The following is a 12508-nucleotide window of genomic DNA, read 5'->3' as shown; positions in this document are numbered from 1 at the left end:
GTAAGAGAAGTTGGTGGCATCTGGTTGCGAGGAATAAATAAAATCTCCCATCTGGTGAAAGGCTTTTGAGATCCCACTTCCTATTCAGATTGTCGCTATTACTGCAGCTGGATGACAATACCTTGAGTATTATGAGCAACCTGCCCAGATTAGTTCAGTGAAGCAGCATAATTCAGTTTTGCTGATTAAAAATGGATATTTTCTTGCTATGCTAACTGAAATCTAACAATCTTTATTTCACAAAGTAATGATGTATCATAGAGCAGCTGGATAAATAAAAATACTCTGGGAGTAGACAAGGCATAATCAACTTTCCCTTTCTAAAACTTCGTCTGTCTTATTTATTCACTATCTATTCTTCCATTTACTGATAGTAAGAATTTGGGTGGTAACAAACCTCTCCCTAAATGTTAAATACAGTGTGAAAGTGCTCTAAAATAGAACTGAGTTTTTAAAGAAAAAGTGACATTTCTTTTTCAAGGGTGGCTTCGTTAATTAATCCATTTTATCTGCTTTTAGTCTAATGAATTGTCATCTCTCTGATATAAAAAATACCACACTTGGTCTAAGCACCTGCTTAGAAGATCCTGAGTCCTAAGAGAGTCTCTGGGAAATAGCAATATCAACCCCCAAATAAATGGAAACTTGTAGGTGTGCCCTTTGATCGAATAAAAGGTTAATTAAATTTGAGGAAAAGTTGCACTAATTGGTGACACACTACATTTTACTGTTTTTCCAGAACTGATTTATTTGAGAAGTAAACAGGTTTAAATGACTGAGCAATAGTGAGATTCATGCAACTACAAAAAGATCTCCATATATATTTAATTAAATTGACCTTAAGCCATCCTGTAATGTTTATTTCAACAAATAGCTCACTGTGTGATCACTTCTGGAATATTTGTATGACTTGAAGCATCTTTTAGGTATAATCAGCATTCAAAACATCATTAAACTTTACTGTTCGTGTATCATTAGTGTCTATAAAATATATTACTTCGGGCAAATGATAGCAAAGAGATACATTTCATTTATGTGGTTCCCATCTCCCATTGCCAATTACCAATAGACTACATGAATTATTTATTGTCTCATGTTGGCTTAATATAAAATATTTTGCAACTTACATATATTAAAGATTGAAAGGGTAATTCTTTTATTTTCTCCCTTTTTCAGGAGAAAGTCTTTGGAGAATGCCAACAAACTTCTTAATTAAATACAAAGCAAAACTGAGATAAAAGGAAATCCTCCCCAAAAGGAGGTTATTTGATTAGAACTATTTTACAAAATGATAGTGGGCATTTTAATCCAAATGTTGAAGACTCAATAGTTCTATATGCAATTACTTATATAAAATTTAGGATTTTAGAGTTGCAGTGTTTATTTCACTTTAATACATAATTTTTAAAAATCAATATAATCAGATGGGGATGAATTAGCTTTAACTAACCTTGGCTTCAGGACTTTTTAAGGGACAATTTACAGAACTGTAATAGGAAATGGACATGACACTGTCTCTTTAGCCTATTTTTCATATCAACAGCTTTGTTTTCTCCTGTGGAAATGCACATCTCATCTATTTTTATTCTCTAAACATTCTCCTTTTCTGCATTCATCACTCTATTGTGAATTAGGAATTGACTACCATTTTTAAGTATTTACTGAATATCAGTTGTTCATACAAAGTAAAAGATTTTCAAATAAAAAGATGGAAAATAGCATTTGCCTATCTACCATTCATACACTGATAATCAAGCCTGAATTGCCTTGCCCTTTTTCATACCCACATCTCCCTGAGCAAGCTCATTTAATGGCCATTGGCCCCTCCATTGATTCTTGCCAGTGACACTCAGATCAAATTTTAATGTGTATAAGAGTTATATGGGAATACTTAAAAAAAAAAAAAAGGAGATACCTTGGCTTCACCTTCAGACATCCTGATTCAGTAAGTCTTGAATGGAGCCCAGGAATCTAAGTTTTTTAACAAGCATGCCCAAATAGTTGTAATGGAAGTAGAAAATAGGCCATATGCTGAGAAACACTGGAATAAAAAAATAAAAATAAATAAATACAACTTTGAATTAATCCCAATTAAGACCTGTCAAGCTTGCACTACCTCTTGAAAAAATAAAGGCCATATGACTTCTAATTGAAACTATCAGGTTTCATTCTCTCTGAATTTTACCTAATTTTATTTTTTTACTTGAGTATGGTTGACACACAATGTTACATTAGTTTCAGGTGTAGAACATAGTGACTTCAACAATTCTATACATTATGCTCACTACAAGTGTAGCTACCATCTGTCACCATATGATGCTATTATAATATCACTATGTTCCCTATGCCGTGCCTTTTATTTCCCAATTTATTCATTCCATAATTGAAGCCTGTAACTCCCACTCCCCTTCATCCATTTTGCCCACCCTCCACCTTCTTGCAACCATCATTTTATTCTCTATTTATAGGTCTGATTCTGCTTTTTGTTTGTTTATTCATTTGTTTTGTTTTTTAGATTCCATGTGTAAGTGAAATCATATGGTATTTGTCTTTCTTAAACTATCAGTTTTGATTAACTTTAGAAACCAGGAGATTCCACATGTTCAATTGTGGATTTTTGAATTTTATTCAAATTTTGGTTAAAACACTTTTGTGGAATCCAGATTGATACTATTGATTAAAATGTAGCATAAAGAAATATTTTTAGGCCCAAATAAGCCATTAAAATCCAATTTTGTAAAACAAAACAGAATTTATCTATATTTTATATACTCAGTGGGCAAACTGATGAACATGCATTAAGGAAAAAAACATAGAGAGGTAATTAGCATTCTTACATCATTTATTTGCTTTAAGAAACATACTCTCATCAAAAAATTTGCTTTCCAGGATAGAGACTCAATGAAAAACATTTTAATTTTAGTTTTTAAAAAACTTGGAGTCTATATAGAAAATGGCAAATGAAGGATTCTCATGTTTGTTATTTTCAAGAACAAAGAGAAGATTTCCAAGGTTAGTCCAAGCTAACAAATAAATAAAACCCCTCACAAATGGAGTTACAAATGGGATAGGTGTCTCCAGTTAAAAAAAAAAAAAAAAAAAGACTAGAGAAAATATCCATTAAGGATTATTACAAGATGGAGAAAGTTGTAGCCCTAAGCTTCAAGTTGAGTTTTATAAGTGTACCCCAGGATCAGGAAGACCTAGCAATAGGAAACGCAATTTGCAAAACACATGTGGTTAACTTTCCAGTTGTGCTAGAACAAACCCAGCCATACCCTAAATTCTCTCCCCCAATTACTGATTTCTCCTGTCATATTCACCTTATATCCTGACTTTGCCTCATACGACTAACCTATAGTACCCAAAGTCTAATTAACTTTCCAGGGGAAAAAAATAATAGAGTCAATGCAGTCACTTGGCATCAGTTGAATCACAATTTAGGCCATATTTCCTGAATGTGATTTTTCTCTTTCCTGAAATCAATTAAAACATATGACCCACATTAATACACTGGTTAATTAATTGCTTGGTAACATGTGTGCTGGCTTCTACTATGTAAACCTTGAAGATTTCAGAGTAAAAGAATAGAAATAATTAAACCAAACAATAATAGACATGTAATAACATGCCAGTTACTGTCTTAAGCATGAATTAATTCTAAACCTCAGAATGCTATGAAGTGAATATTATTTTTATGTCCATTTTGCAGATGAGAAAAGAGAAGTACAGAGGAAGCCTTTGCCTTGTCCAATGTTATACTATCTGTAAGTGGCAAAAGCAGGTTTGAAAATGCCTATTATTAACTCCGTCACCCACACTCTCAACAAGTCTGCCCAACCAGCGGTGCAGTTTCTCTTGAATCAGCTCGCCACAGTCTTCCTCCTAATGAAGTCTGCAAATGAGTTGAGAAGAAAAGGGGCTGATACTCTACTGTTACCAGTGTCAGGAAACAATGCAGATCCAAACCCGTAATTCACTAAAGCTTTGAAAATGGAAAAGTCTACATTCCTTAAAGTAAAAAAATGCACAATCATCTGCAAGAGCTGTAAATAGGCCTCTTGAGGAGATTCGTATGTGCCCGTACTTCCTGTGCTGACATTTGACTGGCACTGCCAACGGTTTCAGAGCAGTCTGCACAAATGATTACACAGAAGGCTTGGAAAAGAATCAAAAGGAATAATTTCATAGTTACTCCAAAGCACTGTCATGGTGCTTACATCAGATACAATCAGAGCAACAACTCATACATATATCTGGTGTGGGCAGGGAAGGATTTTGATCCAAATGCATGAGTGGGGCTGGGTGGGCAGGAATAAGGGGAATTGATTCTCTTAATTACAAAATGTTGCAATTCTTGTTAATGAAAACTATCTCAGGATAGTAATCAGACTCTGATATAGGCATGCATATATACGTATACATATAGATATATACACATATATCAGTGTTTTTCCCCAGAGTATGATGAATACAAGTTAATATTCTCTAAAGAACATAAGAGTCTTAACATTAATCACTGCATCATTCTGTAACACAGTGATAGTCTTCGTAAATACAAGGCATTAATTCTTTCATTATATAGGTCATATATGCATTAATTGCCTACCCTCTACCAGGCCCTGGGTCTATAAATATGAAAAGACATAGGCCTTGCTTTCAAAGAGCTCACAGATGTTTGGGAAGACAGAACACTGGCTACATGTTCTAAGAGCTGTGCTCATTTGTTCAACACACATTTATTGAACAATTAGTATCTCGTAGGCAATATAAAAGATGCTAGGAATACAGAGGTGATCCAGGCACAGTCCCTGTGTTTAAGCTGTTCACAAGGAAGTAGAAGGCCCAAAGCCCCTGAGAACAGAGCAGGTAACTCAGCTTACCTGAGCACAGCTGGAAAAACAATTAGAAACTTGCCAGTAGGGTGAAACAGAAGCTCCTTGAACAAAAAAAAGACTTGATGTCTTGAAGTGTGACAATTCCAATAAGGATAACAGAGATTCACTGTGGCTCAATGGCAGGATATACTACAGGAGCCCGAGCCTTAAATGTCAAAAGGCCTTTTCTGTGGTAAGGTTTGCAATTAACCCTTCCGAGCAGCTGAGACTGGTGATCATTTCTTTTGTATGTGAAGCTCCTCAAAGTGTGGTCTTCCAGCATCATTGGAACACTGGTTAGAAATGTAAAAATATAGAATGACAGAATCTCTGGCCCTACCCCAGACTTAGTGAGCCAGAATCTACATGTTAACAAGATTTCCAAGTGCATCCTGCACATTCAAGTTTGAAAGGTGCTCTCTGAGCCACTGATCCTGCAACTTGGCTGTACTCTGGAATCATCTGTAGCACTTAAAAAAAAAAAAAAAAAATCTCATGCTCTGTCCCCACCGCACTGAATCCGATTTGTTTACTTTTTTCCTGGGGCCAGAACGAACTCATAATTTTTTAAATTCCACAGGTAATTCTAATGTGCAACTAGAGTTCAAAAACATTGACAGGGAAGGTATATCCTCCAGTTGGCAAAATGTCAGAATCACAGGAGAGATGCCACGCCCCGGACATAACACATCATAGTTCTTGAGGATGCATGTTGACAATTTCCGTGTATGAGTATGTGTACATAAGGGAGTGTTTGTGTAAGACTTAGTTGCACAGCTACGTTTGTGAACAAAAGATCAAATAAGAAAGGCATAAACAGGAGCCCAGTATCCACAGAATCTTGGTTCAGGAGGAAGACCAGAAGTTTGAATGCAATGATACCCTGCTCCATTTTACTTACTGGGTTGTTTGAGGATTATTGGACTATATTATTGGATTATATACATTATATTGGACATATGTGGAAAAACCTGTGTAAATTATAGAAATGTAATAGAATTAACAATTTGGACCTAATACATTACGTGGAAACTTGTCAAATTCAATTGAATGGCCTCGTCTTGTGTTTATTGAACTTGTTTGATGGAAAACGGCAATGGTTCCTCAAATTTTCCTCTTTCTACCACTCTGGGAGCTACTGTGTCCACTCCACAGACTGGGTGGCCACCAGTCACAAATATAGCTATTGATAAGTACACAATGTCATCAGGCAGAGCATGAGTGCAGTGTGGTTTGGGGTATCATCAGGAGCATGTGTGGCAGAGGTAGGAAAGAGTATGTGAACGTAAAGTTAGCAGGCATGGTATGTGCAAATTTTCTAGAAGCAGCTAGACATTGGTTGCATCAGAGAGTATCAAATGCAACCCAACAGAAAGGGGAAAGAACCAAGGCCATGCCATTGACAGCCATTCTCAGTTTTGGTATAATTGTAAATGTCTAAGTATAAAGTTGGTGAGAGGTTTTGGGTTTTTTTTTTTTGTTTTTATTTTAAAGATTTTATTTATTTGTTTGACACAGAGAGAGAGAAACAGCCAGCGAGAGAGGGAACACACGCAGGGGGAGTGGGAGAGGAAGAAGCAGGCCCTCAGCAGAGCAGGGAGCCTGATGCGGGGCTCGATCTCAGGACCCCGGGATCACGCTCTGAGCTGAAGGCAGACGCTTAATGACTGAGCCACCCAGGCGCCCCATGGTGAGAGGTTTTAATCAGAGTTCAGTGGTAACATTTGAGAAATTTACTTGAGCTGTTTTTGCTTCTGAACCTTATGTATCTCCAATGTTTTTTTTTGTTTTTTTGTTTTTTTGTTTTTTACTTTTTAAAGAAAGACAGTGCTTGTACACACTATAAAAAGGAAGTCTGTTTTTGTATTTCATATCATCTCCTTCAAAGTTAAACTCTGTGTTAACTGCATCTTTTAATGGTTGTGTCTACCCTGAAGAAACTCACGAGGTTACTTAAAACAGGGGATCTTCTCTAAAATAGATTTGCCTGGAAAAGTTTGTGATTTCTCATCCTTGTAAATAGATACATTTTCCTTGTAAATGCTTTAAACTTTAAATTGATAAAAGGAATTAAGGTCACTAGAGGAGAGGCATAAAAAGGAACTAAAATAGCCTAGAACTACATAGTCAGAAGGGAGCTTTAGGGATCTTGGCTTTTTACTTATTAAAAAGTTTGAAACTAAGAAGTTACCTTAACCTTAAAAGCATCTCCTGGGAAATAGCCATCCTAGCCCCATTTGGTAAAGCACTCTTGGAAGGCTGATTCTAAGCTAAAACTCTTCCTGCTAAAAATGCTCATTGCGTTTATATCCTTTTTACTTGTCTTGGTGGAAATGTGCATGTTTTGCTTACAAATGACGTTTTTTCAGGGACCTGAAATCTGCTACCTCAGTTCCCCAACCCTGAGGTCAATTTGGCTTCATGTAAAGTGACCCGGGTTTCTTTAACTTTTCCCTTATTCTCAGTCTTTCAATCATTCACCTATGTTCCTTGCACATAATAGATAATCAATAAATATTTATTGCATTAAATTGACTCAGTTGATTTCCTCTAGATTTCTGGTTAGGCCACACCCTATTTTAGTTATGAGGTCCTAACACAGAGGCAGATACGCTCAAAGGAGGATTTAAATAACCCTGAGTAGAATGATTCATGGTTTTAAACAAATATATATATTTTTTAGTTTAATCAAAATAAATTAAATATAAATTTATTTAATTTAAATATAATTAAATATAAATATTTATTTATTTAATTTAAATAATTAAGTATAAATATAATTAATTTATTTTAATTTTAAAATAATTATTTTGATTATTTATATATTTTATTTATTGTATATGTAATATATATTTACATATATGTTTAATATATTTATGTTTATGTAATATGTTTAATATATAATATTATGTTTACATGTGTATTACATATGTAAATATATGTAATATATTTTGTGTGTGTGTGTGTATATACACCCTTTCATTGCCATCTGTCTTTTCAACCAGTCTTGTTCTGTGGAATTTACTTTTGAGCTGAATTGGGTTACTCTTAAGGCTGCTAATACTCTAGGAGGTCATCCCCTTATTCAGTAGCCTGAGACTGTAAGAACACTGGTATATCTGCCCCGTAAACCATTATCAGGCACGTGCTAAGTGGCTGACAATGGACTGTGGGCAGATATTACTGGTCTAAGAATCTGCATCAACTGTTTTCACAGAATTCTCTTTTAATTATTTTATTTATCCAAGTTCAGATCAATTATAATTTCCAAGTACATACAATGTACAACACTATCAAGAATACAATATGAAAGAATTCAATCCCTGTTTTAAAGGCGTTAAAAATCTACTTAGTGGGACATATGTATACTGTAATCGTGATTCAACTTGTAAATATAGAGACGGAGGTTTCAGAGGATCTTGTGAAAATGCAGAGGAAGTGCGCATAGTGGAAGCCTCAGTTGGAAGAACGCAGGTCAGGTCAGCATTGTTAGAGAATGAACGCTCAGAGAAGAAGGAGCTAGACATTGTCAAGGAATCCTTTCCTCTAGGCAGCAACCTATGAATTTTCTCCTGGTCACCCCAGAGATATTCTTGGCACATAAGTAAGACCAGAAAAGGAGTAAAAAAGGGAAAGAAAATAAGGGACAAGAGAGAAGAGAGGAGGAAGAAAGCAAAGGAAAGAAAAAGTAAGGGGAAACAAGGACCATCACATTCAGAAAGCTCCTGGAACAACTGGACTACTATTCTATTTCTAGCATGTAGCTCTACAATCTCCTTTCCTTACTTCCTCATGGTAATATTATCTTCACAAAAGTTTTAGCAATTTTTATGTGATGGGACATTTGGTCTTAATTGAAGCACTGTGTAACCAAGCAAAGTGGCAATGACCGACGTTCCTTCCTTTTGATTCCAACAGTGCTTTGCCAATACTGTTCTTTGCACTTGGGATTCAATTGCCCCTGGAGACAGGGACAGATTTCCCACGCATCCCAACAGAGCCTGTTACACAGGTGAAGGATCTTACAATTGATTGCCTCTTGAGATTGCTTCTAAGAACGGATGACCAATTCTAGTTTTAAGCTCAGATTGTAATTTTGTCAATCACATTCTGATCTTTATTTGATTTCACATTCTCTCTATTTGCTCATGTTCTGCCTGGGTCTCTTTTCCTTAGACTATAGAGAGAATAGTATCCATCATGCACTCCCCTATCACTGTTATATTTAAACCTGTTTATAACTACCCAATTTTCCACCAAATCTCATAGCCACAGCAAATGTTTTTAACTCTGTGAAAAGCATTTCTCAAAATGTGTCCATAAAATAACAAGTCTTTAAGATGCTTAGAGAAGGAAGTTTATGGTGAAATAAGTTAAGAAAAAATTATGCCAAGTATCTGCACAACCATATGGTTTAAAAAAAAGTTTTAACATCTTTCAAGGGTAGTATTCTAAAGATCAGAGTAACCTGGATACATTTTAAAATTATAGATCCATGGGGCCCACCTTAGACTTAATTAAAATGTTTTATAGTAAGTCTGAGAAATAAAGATTTCTCCTAGTATCCCATGATGTCACCATCCTGGTCTGGATTCCAAAGCCAATATTTGAGGGTGTCTATTCTTTAAAACTCTTCAACACCCTTTCATTGATCATTTGAAAGTATCCCTTTACCACTGTATTAATCAACTAACAACTATTCACAATTCTTCATGGTAGCATTCTTTGCATTCTTATGAAAAGTCTGTAACTATTTGGAATATTTGTAAAGATGATGCAAACACGGACATGGCCATTTCAAATTTTAACTCTGGAATATTCCTATCCTTCTTATTTGCTTTTCTCTCCCAAGCCAATCTTCCTCCAACTTAATGTTGGTGTGTGTCCATGATTTTCAGAGCCTTAACACTCTTTGTATACTAATGGAAAATGGATGAAACACTGTGGACTTCAATGTTAGTAACCTTTGCGTGTAGCAATAAGTTATTTTAACTTTCTTAACAGATTCACAAAATATATATTTTAAACTACTTAAGATAATTTGTGGAAAAATGTGGAACTTAAGTTTTTATTTTAGGATGATTTGGAGTTTTCAACTTAATTTTCACTTACAAAAAATAGTTTGAAGCTGATAAAAATTCAAATAAGCAGAAATGTGTAATAAGTAATCAAAATGTGAGTTATAAATTGTTGTCTAGTGTACAATGAACAGCACAAAAATAACTGGGGACTGGTCGTCTACAGGATGGCAAGTTAATGAGAAAGAACTAGTATGTAATAGAGACTAATTTTTAACTGAATATAACATTTGCATTGAATCTCAAGTGCACAATGTCTTAGAAATTATTAGAAATACAAGGCAATGAAAAGATTTTTTGAGCTACTTTAAAAAATTATTTGCTTCCTCCTTTATACATTTACTCCCCAGGTTAATGAGAAACAGCATTTGATAATCTTATGCTTTCTTTCTGACATCTCAACTTCCATCGTTTTAACTAAAGACACATTACATTTTCATTTGTTTTATATGTTTATATATATATATATAGATGACTCCATATATATATCCACATGAGCCACAAATGGTGTTTAGAATTCATCAGGTCAGCAATGGTAAGTACATACAACACCAGTCAAGATGCTTAATGCTATTTTTGACTCATGCCAAATTCCCATTCTCATCTTTATCTTCTTTCATAGAGTACAATGAGCACTTAACAACTTGTTCCAAAATCTGGCAATGCTTGCGATAAAGAGTGAGACTTCACTATAGTTATATATAGGTGGCATTTATTTTCTGGCAGCTCTCCTCTGTTAAAAAATAGAAAACTGTGGGGCGCCTGGGTGGCTCAGTCATTAAGCATCTGCCTTTGGCTCAGGCCGTGATCCCAGGGTCCTGGGATTGAGCCCCACATCAGGCTCCTCCGCTGGGAGCCTGCTTCTTCCTCTCCCACTCCCCCTGCTTGTGTTCCCTCTCTCACTGGCTGTATCTCTCTCTCTGTTAAATAAATAAAATCTTAAAAAAAAAAAATAGAAAGCTCTGAATGATCATGTTCCTCAGTTTAGGAATCAAGGATTCTTTCTGAATGAGGGAGATTTTGAGGTTAGATTTCAGCCTTGATACATGGTTTCCTCGTGATTGAACCCTCCCCAAATTCTAGTAAAAAATGATTCAGGATGCAGTGGCTGTAACCCGTGACAGTGGCAATGAGAATTCCAAGAAAGACACCTGTGCAACATAACTAAAAAGCCCAGGTGGATAGTGTAGCAGTAAAAGGATTGTTGCAGTTGTTAGTAATGCAGTGTGCATGTGCATTCGTGTGTGTGTGTGTGTGTGTGTGTGTGTGTGTGTGTGTGTATGCTTGTGCATGTGTTCAACTTTTGCCAAACTGATAGGAGAAAAGAATATTGTTTTATTGGTATACCCCTGAGCTTATAGAACTTTCTCACATATTTATTGGCTACTTATATTTCTTCTTTCATCTAAATCATATAATGTATATACTTTTTATCATTTTCTTGTTTGGTTGTTCATCTTTTTTGGGGGGTTGACTTTCATTAGTTCTTCATGCAGTATTAATACTAAAAACTGCTGTCCATTATATGTTGCAAATATTTATTCTTTACCTTATATAAAGAACCAATAGAAAGTATATTCTACTTTTTTTTACTATGCATTAATTTATTTTAAAACAATATAAAAATAATAAACTTATTGCTCCTGAAATAGCTTCTCAGTTTACTTTTACTTTTTCTTTTCCTTTCTTTTTCTTCTTTCTTTCTTTCTTTCTTTCTTTCGTTGTTGTTGAGAGAAACCTGTCTTTGTGCATAGAGAAAGGAAGAGCAGAGATCTATAAATCAATGTTAACTATCCGAACTACTTATATTCTTCCCACAGGCGAGCTCAATTACACGAGCAACTACTGAAGCCGAAGGGTTATTTTTTTCCCCAAGTATATCATGCTACTAGCGATCTTCATCCAACAAGTTACCTCCTGCTTTTGACATCTATCAGATCAGCTTCTCTATCAGTGTGTAAGGTGTCATTAGGATAGGATGGCTCCTGGTTCCCCGAAGGTAATTTTGAGCTAAAAATATAGTAACCTTTCCCTGAAAAGAGCTATAATAATTCTCCTTATAGTTTAAAGTCAGGAACTCAATCCCACTCATTCCAAGAAATAAAAAATAAGTAATGTTATATGAAGAAAATATTCAGATTTTTGCTTAGAATAAAAATTTTAGAGTTATTTAAGTTTTTTTTTCTTTTGGCTGAGGTCTCAAACTATAGTTTTAAATGTTTTCTTTTTTCAATAGCCTTATTAAGGTTTAATTTACATATAATAAACTACATGTATTAAAATGTATAATTTGATACCTTTTTATATATGTATACCCCCTTTATATCATCACTATAATTGCTAATAATCATATCCATAACCTCCAAAAGTTTCTTCTTGCCTATGTGGGTTTTGCACTCCATGCCCAGGCAACTACTAATGGTTACTAAAGTCTCTTTTCAAATATTTTATCCAGTTTTTTTTATTAGTTTGCATGATTTCTTCTTATTAAGTTTTGAGAATTCTTCAAAGATACTGAATACAAGTCCTTTATCATATATATGCTTTACAAAT

Source organism: Ursus maritimus, unplaced genomic scaffold (genome assembly GCF_017311325.1).
Source record: "Ursus maritimus isolate PB19 unplaced genomic scaffold, ASM1731132v1 scaffold_18, whole genome shotgun sequence".
Lineage (NCBI taxonomy): Eukaryota > Metazoa > Chordata > Mammalia > Carnivora > Ursidae > Ursus > Ursus maritimus.
This window is presented reverse-complemented; position numbering follows the sequence as displayed.